At 41.9% G+C, this 20,196-nt stretch overlaps 1 long non-coding RNA gene across 1 annotated transcript in view; it reads left to right on the top strand.

The window, feature by feature from the left end:
- The window catches only part of LOC128770775 (uncharacterized), a 51,473-nt gene that overhangs the window by 8,756 nt on the left and 22,521 nt on the right, over nt 1-20,196 (top strand). The window contains exon 3 of the long non-coding RNA XR_008416542.1: nt 5,562-5,685. This is a non-coding gene — a long non-coding RNA (uncharacterized LOC128770775). The remainder of the gene's footprint in view (nt 1-5,561; nt 5,686-20,196) is intronic.

The raw sequence follows: 20,196 nt of genomic DNA, 5'->3' as shown, positions 1-20,196 counted from the left end.
CACAGGACAGATCACTGTGCCGACTCACGTCAACAGACTTGACAGACACACTAACCCTTAGTTTGGTGTCAACACCTTACCTCTGTGTTTTCAGACTCTGAGGTTCAGACTTTGTTGACATGGCAATGGTGCCAGTAATCTCACCTACACTTGCCATCATCCACCGACTGATGTGTGTCTGCGGACAGCAGATTCTATCAAATAGAAAGCCTTCGCACTGGTCATCCAGGTACCTGCAACCTGAGTTTTCATACAGCAATGTGAATGAAAATGAGCCCTTTCTGGTTGAGGAGTATCAACACCCTGTTACAGTACTTCAGAACAGTTTCTCCACGTGTATACCATTGGGATAAATGAGGAGGAATGCTGAGTGGACATGCATGAACTCTTAGGCGCCGGCAACGTTTCCACTGAAGTGTTTAAACGTTCCATGAGTTCCCACTCTGGACCCCATTTTTAAAAAAAGTTGGATTCAGGCGACACTGACGTTGTTGCACTGTAAATGAACATTTGATTCTTTCTGTGTATATGGCACTACAGGTGCTATCTGCAACGGAAAACCAGACCGTGCTAAGATCAATCAAGTTGACTAAGTTGTGAATGAGATGGTGAGGTTCCAGAGTCTATCCCAGCAACGTTATCCCCGAGGCGGGGGTCAAATTGCTTATTCTCAGTCTTACGTCTCCATGAAACTATTCATTAATTGCCTTAAATCTTTTGTTTTCCCATCCAAACAATCACAACCCAGCTCTCTTCATCTCCCTTAAAACTGTATGCATTTATTAATCACCTGTCTTAAAAAAGGCATGAAATAATGAAAAATGATGTGGCTACTGGCTGAGCCGTCTTTGCACGAGGGAATACAGGCAGTCATTAATATGCCCCTCTCATCCATGTTTGGGCGTTTGATATTAACCCCAGGAACACTGGTGACCTTTCCTATGAAACCATATGGTTAACAGTGAGCCATCTCCCTGTTGTTCAAGCATCATTTACCTCAGCAAGACATGAAAATAAAGACGCCGCTGCTCAGTGATGCTCAGACTGCATACATTTGCCATGAATAGAATCTCAAGAAACCAATTCAGCAGAAGAGTTTTGAATGTTGTGCACACACACAGTTGACTTGAGTGAAATATGTGAGTGGATTACTGCGCATCAACAACATAAATATATGATTACACTCAGCGGGGATTACTACCTTATGTCACTGGAACTGAATGTGGTAAAATGCGATGTACTGCTGAGACATCTGTTCGGATACAAATAACACCCACGGTCTCCCCGAACCCGCCGAGCCTTAACATGTGGCCCAGACAAACACAAGCTGCTCTTTCTTTTTATGCAAATACGAGCCGCGGCACAATGGCAGCTTTATAGCCGCACTGTACGTTTGCGTCGGACATCTATGAAAGTGCATAATTAACTGCCGATGAGATGTTCCCCCGAGTCAGTCCCCGGCTCAATTAACAAAGTAGGCTGTTGTGTTTAATTGGCCATTTCATTGTAAACCAAATTAGACAGAATCACATGAGGCGCATAGATCAAGAACGCGATGATGTATGGCCGTTACCTTCAGGTACTTGTTACTGTGACTGTACCGAGGCACATCGTGAAGCTGAACGATTTTGTCTCATTTCTTTTCAGGTAATTTAAAAAACGATTCATTCTTTCATGAATATTTTCCTTTTGGTCTATTTGTTGATTTATAATTATAAATTTACTCATTCATTTTTTTTTTCAGCTTTTGCCAATGAGTGTTTTTATGATACCAAGGGAACCAAAAGTGACAAAACACGGAAACGTGAAAAACAGAATTGATGGTAAATAATAAGTTCAACAGCATAATTAATCAAGAAAAGAGAACAATAAAGAAACAAAAACCTCAGCAAATAAGTGCAAAATGATTAGCCCAAATATCTGTTTATTTTCCAAACTTCATATTTTCATTGTTTTTCAGACACAGTAGTAGAGTTGGCTGTAATTTCATTGATTTATCTGCAGGTCGACGTCTCTCTGCTTCTGTCTGCATCTTTAATAGAAGATAACATGTGAGTCATACCAGCGAGCCAAAGGCGGTTAGCTGCAGCTAATGGCTAATAGCAAAACTAGCAACATTAATTGAGTGGCAAGCTAAACACAGCTCTGAAAACTCAACTTTAATGGGGACCACCGGCCATACTGACATCCGTTTAGAGTTTTGATATCTTTACTGCTTTTGTCTTTAGTTTACTCAGACCATGACGTCTAGATGATGTCACTGCATAGAAGTTGCAGCTCTCTGATCGAGCTCCTCATTCTTCTTTATTTTATTTTATTTTTTGGTCATGATTTATGAGTAGTGTGTAACAGGAGCTATATTATTAAGTTTATGTTAACACCACTTGGTTGCATTTGTGCTAAAAAAATGTTTCCTTGTGTGAATGCGGTGTTGGTACTCTTCTTTCCTGGATAACCCAGAGGGTGGACCCGTGGTGACCTACCTCTTTTAAACCATGGCCCTTTTTCACAACGGACCATTAGCATGTTGCCAAAGATGGATGGCAACTTTCTGCACCACTTGCCGGCCGCTAGAATGAAAACATGGCACAGGCTGTTCGCCGCGGTCCCTTGGCCTGCGTGCTGACCTGCTCTTGGGTCTTTAGTTAACATTCAAGGGGCCCTGACCTGAAAAACAGGCTTGGCAGCAGAGCCAAGGTCCCATCCTCCCCAAAGAAATTAGAAGTGGTAATCTTTCAGGACCGACTTGCTCACCTTCCCGGCCCATGTAAATGTAATAGATGCAGCTGATTGCCCTGCGTCTCTTTCAGTCGCCACCTCTACGTCTTGCTGTCACCGCCCGTGGCAGGTTGTGTCCATTCTGTGGGAGGATGACGGCTTTTAGGTGACAAATGATGGCCGGGGCGAGCAAAAGGTGACACTTAAACACAGCACAGGTCAATGGGGAAGTGGCGTGAATACTAAATCAATGTCAGGTAAACTAATGATATCACATTATAGGACAAGAGAGCACAGCAGAAGATAAAGTGTGAGATGTCAGGCCGATATGATAATCAACCCCCGTCCCTTTAACTGCACATTCATCTTGATTTTTTTACAGTCAGCCCGGAACGGATAGGAAAATCTGTGCTGAAGGAATCAGAAACAAATATTTAAATCGCAATGACGTGGCTGTGTTACACCTGCTGCAGTCATCTCGAAAACACACAGGAAGTCTGGAAAACAAACAGAGGAAAGAGCCTGGGAAGCACAAGTTGTGGCATCTTGACAAGACTTAAAGTAAGTCTTACAAGAACAAACACCCCTAGGCTCGCTAGCTTTACCACGTAAGTCAAAACAGAACATCCTCGCCCACCAGACATCTATGGAATGGAAAACATGTCGTGTATGATTTGCAATAATAAGTCGAGCCTTCTGATCAGTGAGCCAATGTGGCAGCTCGTAATGCCCATTAGCACGAGCAGACTCGCGATAGCTGGCGGTTATGTGGACTTGTAGTGTCCAGGTAGCTCAAGGACGACTCACTCCCCCAGATTAAACAACATTCACTCTCTGTCAAATGCCCGGCTCCCAAAACTGCCGAGCCAGAGGAAAATGAGCCCCCCGCACGACCCTCGCTGCAGATGACTGGATAAAACACGATACAGTTGCGCCTGAAGGAGACTGGGGATAACGAAATAATCTTTAATCTCTGTCCCTCCAAGGCACTTCCAACACCTGTTATTCTCGTCGGCAATGTGAGAGAGGGCGGCTCGCAGATCCATCCTAAGCCTGGTAATTATTACACTAATTATTCACTTTGGTGTTGGGTGATTACCAGTCCTCGTTCAGGTGAACGCGCGTCCGCTTGCTCGCCAGCTGAGACTCCAGCAGCTCGGCGGAACAGTTGTTTCCCCTTGCAGATATTTGACCCTTTGTCATGTTTGCAATCTGTACTTGGAGAGAGGGAGGGGGACGAAAAACAGCCTAAAACTTTTAATTGCCGAACAGAAACGAAGGCGAAAGGCACAAGTTCGTCCATCTGTTCCCTCCTATTTAGCAGAAACTTTATTTAAACAGGTCGCACTGTGCTCACGCGCCATATTGAGACGCAACTCTGTCTCCTGTAACAATGAGACGTTATTTCTCTTCCATTAATGAGTAGTGTTTTTTTCCTCTCCCACTCATCAATAATTAATGAATGAAGATATATTCTTTTCATTTAAGGGGGACGCATCTATAATCAGACCTCGGGGGCCCCAAAGCCTTTAAGACAAATATCCCAGCTCTTTGACTAGATTTAATCCACTTAGTAGAAATACAACATCAAATACTATGCAGCCATTAACTCATCTTTCATGTTTAAAATGAATATCATGAATATTGCTGTCATCATCAACTGAAAACAATTATGGTCGTTGGCCCTGCAAAAGTGTGTGCGGCTGCAGTATTGACTGGAAGACTTTCTACCGCTTTTACTATATAGATGCATTTTGTGTAGCACAGTGTTTGTGGTTACGAAAAAAACCCATCCTCTTATATCACTATATGTTCTGAGAGTAAACTGATCTGAATGTTCTAGGTCCATGTTTAAAGAGTGCATGAAGTGTTGTTTACACTCACTGACCAATAAGTGGCTGGTACTTTTGTTTCAAATACAGTCATATTCAGTCATTTCCAATAGTGAAGATATTGCTGACTTTGGCATAATCAAAGCATCGCCTCTTCGGCGCATGGCAGAATGACCCAGTTTCGGGAAGTTACGTCATGAGATGACAAGTGTACATGACCAGCATGTCAACAGTGATGTAAGACACTTGTCATGTGGATGTTTTAGATAATAACCAGTGAAACATTTGCTTGATAAAGTCAGACGATAGAGGACATCAAAACAGGTTCATGCTTCTGAGGACTCCTACATGAACCACACCTCTTGTCATCGCTGTCCTGTGTGACAATATATAGTCACTTATATTTTTTGAAAATGAAACACTCGACCGTCATCTGCATCAAAAACAATCCCCATCATCACTGTTCGAGCCTTAAGTATATCAGAACAGTCGGAAGAAAAGTAATTGATCCTCATGAGTTCTAGCGGATTCACACCGTTCATATTATTACGATGATCTCTTTTGTATGTGAATGATGATAAACACTGTTGTATCACACTTTCACTCCATCCTTCTGATAACCTTGAAAGGAGACAATGCTTAAAAAGTATGCAACGTCTAGTATGACATCTGAAATGTGAGAGCTCTGTAGCACCTTGCCTGCTGATTGCTTTACTCTCTAGGTATTGTCAATTTTGCAAAAGTACTCAACGATTAAGTCGGCAGAGAGTCAAGGGCCCTTGTCAGAGCTGCTGTCTTGTCTTTGCAAAGGGTCCGAAAGCCCTTGTCTATTACCAGAGACACCCCAAGGACAGATGTTTTGGGCTTAGGGGGGTGATGGAGAATAATAGCACATTAGATTCCTAATGTCTCTCAGATGCAGGACTCCAGGGAGACCAAACTCGTGGGTAATCCAAATTCATCTTGCATCTCTCCCTCATTTCCTGCCTCCTTTCCTCTTTTCCTGCACAGAGTTGGGGTCCTCGCTGCCTCTTGAGGTGCAGATCTTTGCCTGAAGCTACCAGCTCCACAGTCCATTCATCAAAAGCATGACCCTCTCTAGTCCTGGACAGGATGCTATGGACTAATGAACATGGTAAGAAGGTGTGCGTGTCATATGTCAATACACCAGGGAGGCCGTCACCTTAAACATATCTCTGTCTGAATTCTCTGTCCGATCGCTGTGTGTATTGTCATCTTTGGAAGAAAAATATTACTTTTTTGAAAAGTCACAGGTGAAACATCAGACTGCTCTTTTCAGACCGATCCAATAGAGCCTTATATTTTTATTCTGTCTGAAGTATTTGGTATCTATTCTCACCAGTGGAGTGCAGTCTTTATGCTTGTAGTTTTACTGCTTGCTAAACATGTTAACTGCTAGGAAAACATGATTTAAAATAATAACGTCTATATTTTTCATTACGGTTTTCCAAGGCAGTTCACAGAATACTCACAGAACACTCAGAGTGCAAACCTTCGCCAAGCAGCTTCACTCAACCCCCACAATCTCCCAATAACAAAGTGTCCCTTAAAAAAATGCCTGCTTTGTGTTATGTATTTCCATACTGAGCGCTGCTTTCTGAAGCTTTGGCAAGCGTGAATGTGTCTAATGAAAAGCATTCCTCCAGATGATTTATAGATAGCAGCACATTAACTGGCCTCCGTGTCAATTCTGTTTCCACACCCAACTCCATGTGTGTACTTTAGGCTCAGAAAAGGACCTAAATGGAAATAAAACTTGAGGTTATTGCCATAAAGCTAATATGTAATGAACGGCACAGTGGCGCTGATCCCCCGTGGAGCTTTTAAAAAAAATCATGCATCATATGTAAAACAGAGATTATTTTTATCTATGAGTCCCTTCGCTGCCACCAGCATGCATCACCCACCCCCACCTTCTTCCCCAGGCCAAGGGTACACCTTGATGAGTGAGGTGGGAGTCTAATTTAGTCCTCAGGCTTAATTAATCCTGTGTCGCGTTTGATGAATGACTCCCAAATTGTGCTGTATTAGTGGTATTTCTCTGTAGCCCAGAGAGAAGTTGTGTTGACTCGTGTATTGTAAAGAGTCAAAGTCGTCCAGCGTGCAGGACTCGAGGCTTGTTTGCAAACTTCCAGTCCTCGGTGGGCAGTTCACAGCCGCTGTCCTGGCTGGCTTCAGAGAGTGATGGCCCAGTATTTCAGGGCTTCTCCTACTGCGGGCTCTTTGTCCTTCCTTTGTCAGTTTTGACAAACACGATTTGTTGTCTGTAAATACACAGCGTACCCCTTCTGTTTTGCATCTGCCTCGGGGGGGACCTGGATTACAGTGATAGATCCCTGTTTGGCTTTCTAATGAGAGGAGCACTAACTATCAAACCACATCATCTTTCTTCATAATGGATGTTGCCGGTTGTTCGATTATTTGACCAAGGTCATCACAGCCTTGTGCGTAATATTGAGGAGTCACACACTTTGAGTTGGTTTAGGTGTTAAAGATTTCTGTTGTTTCCATTTGAGAATTTGGAATTCTGACGTAACGGCAACACTATTGTGGTGCTATGTTGGACATTTTTAATCTGTGTAAACTGTTGCCAGGTCGGTTGTATGTAGGAAAAAATGATATAGTCTGTGTATATTTTCACTGCTAGACTGTCACATTAACAGCGTAAGGTGTCGCGTGTCGGTTTCTCATGGTGTTTGCTAGGTGAGATTGAAGGAAAAGATCTCAATATATTGGCAGGTCGATGTTCCTCGATTCGCAATGCCTCGTTTTTATCCTTTTTTTTAAAGGGGGTGATATCCCAATGAGTATGACAGAATATAAGAACCAAAATGTACCCTTATATCTAGAAGAAAAGGCTTAAGAAAATCTGTAAATGAATTTATGTTACAAAAGGAAGTTACTGCCAACATAAAAACAAAGAAACAAACAAAAATACACGCACATCTTGTAACTTGCTGTGAATTAGAAGCTCAACCTCTGCTTTTTATTGAATTCAAAATGGCCGACCAGCCCATACGGACTGCACATCACATTTGTTGGGCTTGATATACACTTGCCTGTTTACAGGATGTCGCAGTGGAGGGGGGGTTGGGTTCTTGCTCATGCATTAACCAAACAGAAATTAAACTAACAGTGTCATAAATATTTCTAACTAGTGAGAGGATTTTATCTGGCAGGTTTGAGTGGACGGATGATGAGATTCGGCAGCCTGGCTGAAGCTATGAACTTGATGAAACTAATCTCATCTCTATCAAAGCATCACTCTCACCCCCGCCCCTCTCCTTCCTCTCCTCCTCCCATTATTCACGACAATAGGATAATTACAGGGAGGTGCATGGGGGCCAGACAGATAGCACCAGTCACCAGACCCTCAGACCCCTGGCTATGCGTCCGCTGCTGTGCGCCCTGTTCGTTTTAAACACAGATTAATTATGGTCAATGGGACGGTTCACATCTGTCAGTCTGAGTCACAGAGGTGGAGATGATTTCTCTCAAGATGATAGAGGAGGTGTATTAAGTTCTTGGAGGGTTCAGTGGGACTGAATACAATCAGCATTTTAATGCTTCGGAAAACCCAAGCGCCCATTTCCCTAAACAAGATAAACACAATGACTGCTGTCCCATGCTTCATCTGAGAACATGGCCTCCGTTGTCTTTCAGAAAGATTTACCCAAGAAAGATGGCAAACAAAAGAACAATGTACAGTTATTTATTTCTTTTTTAACTCAATTTTGTAATTACTATTCAAGCACCTAAAGCACTGAAGCACTGAGGTTCTTCTCCCACACTCCAATGAAATTGGTCCATGATGGCCTTGGTGACTTGTCCACTCGCATCTTTGAAGTTCTAGAACTGGTCAGACTCAAGCACTCAGCAGGCAACATTTTAAATGCTGCCTGTGTTTAGGCCTGAATATGTATTTTGAAGAGTATTTGAGTATTTCATTACAGGTAAATAGAGCCTAATTAGAATACAATATAAATTTCATCCTTGGAGGACTGTTTTTACCCGAAAAATGCATAATACTTATCACAGAAACTGTTCAGCAAATTCTCTTCCATCTGCATTTAGTTTTTAGAAGCTTAAAAGGTCAATGTTGATACCTGCCAACCAGCAAATATATGGTCAACATTGTAACCTCTGTTGTTCATGAAGTGTTGGAGCTAATCCTGTTTTTGGCTGCCCATCCTCACTCCCATGGCGTAATATAATGATGTTGGAAAGTGGATTTTTGTGTCCTGCACAGGCTGACTTCTGCATTGCATGTTGACACATAGGTGTCATCCTTGAATTAAAAAAGGCGCGACTGCCTGTTGGTGACGTGGTGACTTCGGTGTCACTATAGGACGCAAAAGCGTTAGGGTTGTATTGACTGGACTCATTTCTAGCTGTCATAGGCCACAATGATGACTTGGTCGGCTTGTTTGGCCCCTGGACCTCGAGTTGGACCCGTGCTTGAGACTGCTATGGACCAACTACCTTTCCAGCCTATCTCTTACGTAAACATGTATGTACATTTCTTTTTCTTATTAATTATACATCATGAACCAAATTTGCGCTTTGAACACATTTCTTAAGTATGCCACACACTTTCGCGCTCTCTCGTCCTCTCTCTCTCTCTTCCTTTTCTTACATAAATGTTTACGACACAATTTGTCAACCATCCATATGCAGTCGTGTTTACTTATATTAAGCTGCTGTCTTGTGATTGCACTTACAAATATTATCCTTCTCAAGTTTTAATTAATTAACCTTTTAATTGTTGAATCACGCAATGTTTGTGTAACCAACACGGAGTTGACACGCGCATGCAATATTTTCAGGCAATTACGTTTCCTTCCTCAGAGTGTGTTTTCATATCTGTAGCTGCCCTGAGCACTTTGAGATGCTGTTTAATAGGTTTGCTGTCTCTTATTCTGCATCTGAGAGATTTTATTTATCCTGAATAAAATGGTGTAGGACATGATTTTGCTGTGGCTGCGATGGTTAGTGTGGTGGAAAGACAAATTCATGCACACACACACACACACACACCCCTCAGGGATGTTGCACAGACTTGAGCCAGTCGTCATAATTATCTCCCGCAGTCGTGTGCGGAGTCACTGAGCTCTGCCCCGCTTCGGTCAGGGCCGCGTGGCCCTCAGTTCTTGACTGCGGGTTGTTTTTTAACTATACAGCAAACGTCTCATCCGTCGAGCCCCGGAAATGTTTTTCTCCCAATCACCCCTGAGGGTTAGTGTCTGCTCTGCTAGTGACCACTTCAAACTAGCTATTTCTATACCGGATTTCTTTGTCCAAAAAAATACATGGCTGTTGATCTTCATTTGTTGGTGAACAGTAGAAAATCCACAGCAGTATATTGTACTCAAACAGGGTTGTTGACAGTGTTTAAAATAAGCAGAGCCCAGCCTTTTTGCATTCTATTACTTTCATTTCCTCTTATGAACTTATTTGACAGCCCTGCATTAAAACAAGGCCGTACCTTTTGGTGGACCATTTACTGTTCTGTTGCGACTGGGAGTACTAGACTGTGACTGTGAAAGTGCTTCACTTGCCCTGGTCTTAAGAAACCAAGTCAAGCAGATATATCATATTCACCTATAGTGTCCCCTATAATGAACACCCATAAAGGAAGTTTGATATTGAATGCTCAAATTGCTAAAACTGTTTTATATCAATATCTCAGCGTGCTTTTATATGTGAAGACTGACATTGTGTATATAGTGAGCACATGAATGATAGGTATGATGACCAAGCTACGCTTAGATGGAGGTGGCTGACTTGCTGTGACAAACGCTGATAAGAACTAGCCAAAGCAGATGTTCTTTAGAAAATGACATCATTATAAAACAAAAGGATTTTGAAAATCTGCTAGCAGACAATGACGTCTGTGGTTGGCTGGTCTTTGCTGGATATGTGCAAAAGTGGAGCGGCGACTATTGATATTTAGAGACAGTAACATGTTGAATGTCCATTTCAGTATTGATACGATAATGTATTGTTTAGCCTTAGAGAATCCAGTCAGTTTCAGAGGTGAAAAATGACAGCAAATGCTCATGTAGATTGTTAGACTTGACTAGTTATAGGCAGATTTTCTAAAATCCTGGCATCGTGTTTGATCAACACCACTTTGGTAAAGGAACTTGGATGTTTCTATGTCAAGCTTTGGAGATATTATCCCACCTGCTGGACCCTCCATCAACCCCTTGGCAACAAGTTGTGTCTGGCAAAACGAACAAATGGACAAAGTCAACTTCAGGCTGTCCCCTCTCATATCCTTGCATGCTGTGTGCCAATGCCACTTTGGCCGCCAGTGATTTAAACTTAAATCATTATTTCAAGCTATTAACAGCTGTGTCCTTTCGTTCCCTTTTCCTCCATCAAACCACCCTAATCTTGATTTACATGGTTTAAAACCTCGGCCACATCCCCTCCTTTTTCCAAGGAGATCGTGTAATTAAATTTGTACTTTTTACAAGTCGTACTCGATAAATCTGAATAAATTAACAAGGCATTACTAAGACTGCTACATTAAATTTGCATAGTGTGTTTAATGAATATGCAAGTGCAAGTGAAAAGGTCTGCTACTGTGAACTCTTGAAATTAGCATAACTACTTCCAGCGTGTTTCTTAAATAATGCTCTCATTTGCACATCACTGAGTTGGCTAATTCGAACTTCAGTCAGTGCGGCTTGATAATTAAGAGTCTCGCCTTAATTTTTAATGAAGTTTACGTTACATCAACTCTGACAGTAATGAGCGGGACATGGAAACAAAATGGCTGCTAATAATTAAATTCACCCGCACCGGTTTGAGACCTTCCTGAGGAGATATTACACGACTAATTATTAATTTGATATTCATAACCATTTGGTGGACAGACTTCCATAACTGCTCGACACAAAATACCTCTCTGCTGCCCCCTACGACTGCGAGGTTTTAGTGCACAATTAATCATGTTGACACTTGCGATTAAATGCTTTTTATTGGCCCGGATTTATTAGGCCGTTTTACCTGAGTTAGTTTAGCAGCTGTTGGAGTCTGACACCGGGATGAGGACGTAAACAGAGTAATGACTGAATAACAGCGGTGCTCCTTGACGGCCGCGAATCATCAGCGCTGCCAGATAAACAGATAGATTATTATAACAAGCTTCGCTCCAGTCATGGCTGTTAAAGTTCAACATAAAAATGTCTGCTTTTATATTCCAAAATATGTGTATGTGCAGGAAAATGACTGTTGGCAGAAAAATAAGTCGGACGGAGATGCTTCCAAAAAGTTTATTTGCTTTAATCCATAGCAAAACAAAACATATTCTTGTATTTATAAAGAATCTGTACAAAAGCATCACACGCCATTCATCCACTGGTAAAATTCAGTCACTTGTGAGCAAGATGCCAGATGCTTTAACTCCCCCACCTGGAGAACGATCTCAACTGCGTCCATCCATCCATCATTCCACACCCAGTTAGATTTTTCAAAAACATATAAAATATTGTTGCATTGAGGAGATAGATATGTGTGACATTTGTAATCTACTGATGACTAGCTGTGTTGCTCTACATCCAAATATCCATTGAAACCCGTCTCAACTTTCTCAAGTACTTCACAATTACATTCAAATCCATCGAAAATGTTTTCTTTGAGGATCTTGTCACAATTCTCATTCCTGTTGTCATGGCGACAGTCTGGTCTGCCGCAAGTTAATTATTTGGGATTTTAATAGCTCTGGTTTAGGCAGGGGAACGGATATTTCCCCTGCTGATAGGACAAGTTGATATTCTCTGTCTCTTCCCTGATAGGCAGCAGTACTTGACATTTTCTCTTTGCCTCTGTCGGCCTGTAACATCGGCATCAACTACAGCCTGGGATTACATCTGTTTGATGGGAATGTAATTCTGTTCTTTTGCATTCATGCTTTCTTTTAAGTCCCATGCTTTGTTTCATCTGAAGTACTTGCTTCCCGACCGGTCATTGTCAACAGCATTCTATTCAAGTACTGACTCCCCGGGGTCGAGTAATCAACATTGCAGTTCATCAGCTCTATTAATATAATCCGTTGGCGAAAGTCCCAGTCTGCTGGAATTCTAGATTTTTTGTGAACACATAAATCCATATTTTTTCTCCTTGTGTTAGTCAAGCTTTCCTAGGTCCTCACCCTCCTGCCAGCCTCACCTCTCTGGGAGTAATGCAGCTCCTTTTATGGATTCACAAATATTCAAGCATGAATCAATATGGCAGTGCGAGGTTGTTTCCTGTGTCCTTTTGATTTGCGCTGGATTAAAAAAGCCTTTGTGTTTTCCTCAGTGTGCCACTCAGGTTCGTCCCCTGATTGCTAAACAAATGAATCAGTGACTGCAAGTGTGTCATGCTTATTACCTTTCAGCAGGAGGCACATTGAGCTGGTCAACCATAAAGTGGAAGAGTAGACCTCGCCCTGCTACATTGCCAGTTGTTTTCCCTCTAAAGCACCTGGTGATTTACTGTTCAGCTTGTTTACAATTAGCGATGCAAATCGATGCTGCATGAATCGTACAGCAATTTAAGTATATCAACAGAAATGGCACTTGCATGGCGGCCGTGTTGGTCAGTCACGAAGGCATTGTAGTCTTCTGTTGCGCTAAAATGATAACATTTGTTCCGTAGCAGGTCAACAGACTGTAAATGTGAGCGTGTAAAATGTTGATGACTGTCCAGGGTGTCCCTTGTTCGGACTCCAGCCCTCGTACATGTCAAAATGTCAACTCACACAAAATATTTAACTCAGTCCAAGTCAAAAACTGAACAAATTTTTGACAGTTTATAACTGGTAGTAATAGATATCTTTTAGAAGAAAGCATCCAATCGCTTCGTCCTGGTGGTGACCAGAAGGTTCGCGGAACCTTGTTGTGTTTGTATTCTGTCAGTTTTTATTTAAATTGTGCATGTGGCTTAAATTCTTTATGTCTGACTCCATTCCTCCGAGATGTTTGTAGCTTTGTGTCAGCAAATGGAGGTGGTGTCGAAGACTTGTGTTAAGGTCCACATCTGATGCCGTTGACCTTGTCCTTGACTATAAAGCGCTGTAGGGAACCCTGGTTTTCCATGTTTGCTCCTTGACGCCATTCATCTATTTACATTGCATATGCATCATGTTTGTTTGGAAGTTTCCAGTTCCATCTCTGCTTGCACCATCGGTTCCAGTTTTGGTACTCTACATCAGTACTCAATCATAATTTGAGCCAATTGTATGGTTATCTTGCAGGCTGTAGATGTAAACTTGCTGGGATGCAGTTTGACACTTGTGAAGGGACTGAATTGGAGAAAAAAAAGTTTTTTGGGGGCTTAGTATTTCCTTTTGTAGAATTGACCAGTGTTAATATTGTGGTTTCATTCATTTCATGTGCTCCCTGCAGGACATGTGTAAAGTAGGATGAGGGGGTTACCACTGAAGAGTGCTCAATTGCTTTACACGTACTTCCTAATGTTCTGACATCATCAATAAAAAGGTATCATTGCATAGGTAAAGTGTGGTGTTGTGAATAACACTGGCAGCGGCTTGAATTCATTCCAACCTCATGCTGTGGCATTAACATTGTGTATGTTTCTCATCTTTTTAAAATTTGTTTTCTGACATTATTCAGCCGTTTTTGTGGCCATGCATCTAGAAATTTTGTGCATTTAACATGCTCTTGTCATCAGTGTTGTCAAGCCACAAATAATACGCTGAGTGACTGCGGACGTATGTATACTGATTCAGACCAGACGCTGTAAAACAAGTCCAAAAAGCCCAACAAATACAAATTCTAATGTGGCACCAATAAATAGATATCAGCTGCACACTTTTGTAGATGTGTTTCGGTGAAAGAAACTTTTAATTTGCAGCAGGGGTCTTCGAACATCTAGATAAATGGCTTTGCTAAGAAGGGCATTCATCTTAAAGGCTCCTCAAACTTATTAGACTCCTTTCTCTTTTCAACAACTTGATGTCCAGAAAACTTTCAAACAAATTCAACTTCTTCTCGTTCCCTTTGGGTGCCCCTCCCCCGCCAAACCTGCGTTTTTGTTTACGTGTGTTGTAAACACCTCCGTATTGTTAGTGTGTATTGTGTTGTTCCGGTCTTTGGCTGGGGTTTGCCATCCTTGGAGACTGAGCATTCCCCTGACGTACGAGATGAAAGACGGAACAAAATGCCCCTCATTGGGTCCCAGTTGGTTAAGTGCATTCTGATCAGTGCCAAGGTCTGGATGAACACGAGTCGCACAAAGGACCGTGCCTTCCAACCACAGGGGCTCACAGTAAAAAGGTTTTTCCTAACTAAGTCGGTGTGCAAGCGAACCCCCAGAGGAGTGTGGTGTTGTTGTTCGGCAACAAACAGCAATGTCAGATTTGATCACATTGCGCAAACTTTTTAAAACTCTCATGAGGTAAACAGACTTTAATGCTTTCCTGCGATAACCAATCCTCGCGGTATAATAGAAAAGTAAACGTGACTCCGAGGTGAGAGGTTGGAGGTTAAACCTACAACTGTGACCCTGTAGGTCAGAATTTAAGTGACCCAGTATATCAACCCGTTTAATGCTCCTCTGAGAATACATAACCTGTCATCCGTCTGGCGCGATCGAAGGGAAGTGTTACGGAGGCTTATTCTTTCATTAATTCTTTCTTATTGTGTGGCAGCTCAGATTCCTGTTTCTCAGTTCAAAGCGTCACATCTCATTTTTATCTTCTGTGGGAGGTAATACCTTCTTTGTGATTGAACTGCTGCATAATGACTCTTTTATCCCTCCGTGAAAGTTCGCTTTCTTCTTAATTTATTATAACCCTGTGTTGCTTAATATTGTATTAGGCACTGCATCTCTGTCATTACTGCTCCGACGGAACTATAGTTCCTTGTAATATATGTAACAATGAGGCTTTGGGTTTTGATCTCAATATTGATACCAGCTGTGTGCTTGTATTATTCTCTTTTCCTCTGTCATCTCATTACGAGGTAGTTGTCATTCACTGTGTTTTTGTAGATCCACACGTCTATGACTGGGATCTTGTTTTCATTATAGGTTGTAATTAACAGCTTTGTTGATCCGAATGCTCAGAGATATTAAAATAAAGAACTCCTGAACAAGGGGGAGTCTTGACCACCACCTCTCTGCAGAGACTCGGGGTTTCCGCTACATGGAAGCAAGCGTGATGCACCAGTCTCTTTTTAAAGATGAAATCTCAGGTGATCAAACTTATATAAATCGAAACAAATGGTTAAACATAACGCATCATGGAGGCGTACTTGAATACGGCTTTGTTTTTGGTGTATTTTTCACGGAAAAATCCTGAAACAAACCTCGTATTGACTGTAGTACATGACTGGCTGTACATATGAAGAGATGGACGGCTAGAGATTGGATATATTTACTTCTTACGATTCAAAATATTTTTATTGTCACCAGTAAATTTTCCCCTCAACTTCAACGTTTCTCTATCGTGTCTTGTTTAGCCATGTTCCGTTTTATACTTGAGCGATTCTCCTGATGACAGCACTTGGCTAGTGAGCTAACTGAAGTGAGGAGGTTTACTGGCGGTCAGGGAGGGTGAAGGATTCCTTTCACGATGTCTACTGTCCTCTAGAAATACCTTCATCCCTCATTGAAGCTCGTCATAGGTGTGCTTCAACATGAACATACATTTGAATGAACAAATTAAAGGAAGTGGAAGGGCAGTCAAAGGTGTCACTGTGGCCATCCTACTTCTGACACCATTGGGCTCCAGAGTGGAAAACAGCTCCGAAGATCTGCATTGTGAATGGATGAAGTGGATGCATGCGTGAAGTCTAAACTGGTTACGGTGCAATGTTGGGTATGAAAAGCAATTAATAATTGTGTTTCCAAGTGGAGAAGAGGAAGAAGTCGAGCATTGACGGCAAAGATTCCAATGATATTCTTACTTGTCGGCGCTCGAAGACAGAAGCTTTGTCTCATGCTTAGTTTTGGGATGTGATTTGTTGTTCCGGAGTCATCTGTCAGCCGAAGAAAAAGCTAGATGATGAACTGAGCATGTAAGCAGCGGTGTCTTGTCTGTGATGAATAATGCAGGGGGGGTCAGGGGCCTCTGTTTTGGTTTCACTCGGCGGGGCAAACACGGACCTTAGGTAGTTCGCTCATCAGTCCTGCTGTTTCTCACCATATGGAGTCAATGAACTGGGACTAGCCTCCCACACACACACACACTCACACACACTCTTATTCAAGTAAGATGAAAAACCTTTATTAGTCTCAAGACAAAGAGAGAAGAGGCATTTTCTAAGTGGAAAATGACATGTTTAAATCGTTCAAATATTCATCTTCATTGGTCACAAATGACAAAGTAGAATTGTTTTACACATGTAGCACAACTCAAGTTAACAAAGCTAATGATTCCAACCAGACAGCATATATGCTTGATATATTTTTAACATATATGATGGAAAGTGAAACTTTGTTACTGAGGTTTAAAATGCACTAGTGTCCGTGTGTGGGTTCTATTGTTGTTCACTCATTCTTGGTTCAATCTCTAGATCCTGTCCCCATCTGATGGCCGCACAGTGAAACTACTTCTGCGTTTTGTTATTTATTTATTTATTTTTCAAAATCAGGGGGAAAAAACACCCACACACAACAAAAACAAATAACCACAATCAGCGGTAAATATCCACAAATCATTTATCTTTATTTTGTTTAAATCTCCACAGACAAATTGAGTCAGATGGCGGCACCGCCTCCTTACAATAGAGATATCTGTTACAGATGATGTAGCGTATAATGAATGCCTAATTTATGTAATTAGACCATTAAGCATAATCCAAGCATATGCTCCGAATGCCCGGGGGTCTTTTTCCAGGTACTACCCCCGATGTCATCCAGAAACTGCTAATGGAGTGGGCTGCCAGGAGGACTTTAATCCCGCTGTTTGATAAGATAAACACAGAAAACATGTATTGATTCATGGACAGTTTGAGGGAAACAGTCAGTAGACACTCTCACAACCGGCGTCACGTTCAACCCCTGTTTCATTCCTGTGAAAACGGCCTGCGATAAGTGTCGGCGTGACACCGTGCTGGCTAAATTTGGCGTCGAGGACGCTCTTCTGAGTGTCCTCCGTCTGCTAATTAATTGTCATTCTGCTGAATATTCATACCTTCATCATCAGAGCGTCCTTAATTGCACCGTAAAACATCTCTGGGGGGCGCAAATCACCACGGACTTAATTAGAAGCACAGACCTATTGGTTGGATGCTGAAACTGTGTTTCTGCTTCCTCTCACTGCTCACTGCAGAAATACGATCAGCACGTTGTACAGGACTCTACACATGATGTCCGTTTAAATCCGGTTTTTATGAAGGAATATTTATAGATGTGTCAAACACATTTTTTGGCATGGCAACCTTTATTTCCTGTGAATCAGCATCATGCATTTGTTCCAGTGTGTACTCGCCATCAGAGCAAGTAGTGTGTTTCCCGCTCCCGCACAGGCTGCATGAAGAGTCGGCATGTATTTGTGTTTTACTGCTTATTGCTGTAATGGGGTTGCAATAGGCTGGAGTCTATCGCAGCTACTTGGGGCAAGAGGAGGGGTTGTAGACGGACAGCCGCTCACCCACATGTACAATTCAGAGTAATCTCAGCCTCTGTGTATTTCTGTACTGAGGGAGTGTCCAGAGGAAAACCACCTACGCATGGGTGTAGGCGCTTTGTTTATTATATATCTTCAAACAAGCCATATGGGTTCATGTTAACTTTGGTACTGCTGTACTGTACAGTGCAACTAAAGATTGGTAATATGATGCGAGCCCTCAAAAAGACATTTTTCAGGATTCTCAGGGAAGCCAGGTGGGAGACCCACTGGACGTGTCACCAGTCTGCCACCAGACAGGCGATGACTCGCAGCTATGGACGATTCAGAGCGCGGCCTTCTTGCTGTTGTTGGTGAACAAGTTAATGGTGGCTGATATAGTAGTGCTGATTATATTGTACTGCCAATATTATTTCACATGCTGTTGTTTTGTATGAGATTCTTCCGAGGAAGTAAGATGACAATGAGCCATCTTTGTTTTGTTGCAGGAGTACAACATTAACACACACTTAGCTGACTCCCTGTTTTAGTATTGTTATGAAAAAAAAAAGATTTTAAAATAGCATTTGCTGGCGTTGGCTGAACTTCTGTACATTAGTGTTCACAATTTTGCTGACAGCCATCTAATATTTGCAATTTATCATGGCTGTAATGCTCTTAAAACAACAGATATATGGATTAACAATAGGTCAATACAGTTTATCCAGTGAGCCTATAGAGAATTCTGACCCAAACATCATTTGCTCTTCATTATCTCTTTTATTTTGTGAATTCCTTGCATCATTTTAGCTGGCATACATGACGATGATTCTCTTTCTTGATCTCCCAAATGTTCACTGAGTCGATGAGGGGTGTCCCATTAACGAGTGTGTGAATGGCTGTGGGTCCTCTCCTCTGTGGGTCTGGGTGGCAGCATATCTCAACTCGATTCACTGTGACAATATTGTTTGGCTATCATTCGCTGCTTTAAGGATGAATGGCATCGATCCTCTTTTAACAACATTTGTTTCCTATTGTGTTGCGTCGAGCAGCAGCGGAGGGCAGACGTGTGAAAGTGGCTGTTTGATTCTCTTTTTCATCGCCGTGACCTCGGCTTTTGTGTCTGCTCACCCTGGGAATGTCACGCCTCACTACTCTACTTTAAGATGTTTCAGAAAGTGCCCTTTGTTTTGCCTTCTCTCTCTCCTCTTTAAGAAAAACTCACCCCCTCACCCTATAAAGGCTACTTCAGACTGAGGCATGGTTCACAAGTGCAATGCAATTTGGCTTATCCCGACCTTTGTTCGCCGTTCTACAAATGACCAAACATAGTGCAGACTTGATCTACTGCCGCTTGAACTCGGCACTGTTTTGGGGAGCAAGTGAAAAAAAAAAACTATTCACACACACACAGTCATGGTGGTATTTTCAGAGTGGGCATTGGACAAAAGAGGCCTGGTGATGTCCAATAACCTCGAAAAGCCACACCGTCTGCACGGGATGGACACACACACTGGTGATGACTGGTTAAAAGTGCAGGATCGCACTGGCCTGTTTTCCTCAGTCCATATGAAATTTAACTTTTACATTTCTGTCACGCCATTATAATAACAATTACAAACGTCATTCTGTAATATTGCTCGCAGAAATAAACAGGGTCAAATTATTCTGATAGCATAATTGTTTAATTCATCATAGGTTTTATTTTAAGTACTTTTCTCAGCAATGAATGAGAATATGAAATGCAACTCATTTAAAAACCAGCTATATTGTGAGCAATTGAGTGTTCAAATGTAATAAAGTATAAAATTGACGTGACAGTGTTGACTTATAGTGTTAGGCAGAGTTTGTTCATACTTCATAGATAAGGATGAGCTCAAGTGTGTGTGGTTATGTTATGTTATGTTTTATGGTGCATGGGTGGAGTTAATGTGACAGCACCATGTAACATATAGATAAATATTTAAACAGGTAAATGTGTGTTCCAGTGAAGTGTGCATCATCATCATAAACAGGTGTGGAAAAAAGATTTGTTTAAAATTGCACTTGCTTCTGAGTAAA

Source organism: Synchiropus splendidus, chromosome 14 (assembly GCF_027744825.2).
Source record: "Synchiropus splendidus isolate RoL2022-P1 chromosome 14, RoL_Sspl_1.0, whole genome shotgun sequence".
In the NCBI taxonomy this organism is placed as follows: domain Eukaryota; kingdom Metazoa; phylum Chordata; class Actinopteri; order Syngnathiformes; family Callionymidae; genus Synchiropus; species Synchiropus splendidus.
The sequence above is the reverse complement of the archived record's forward strand: the minus strand, read 5'-3'. Positions and strand labels throughout refer to the sequence as shown.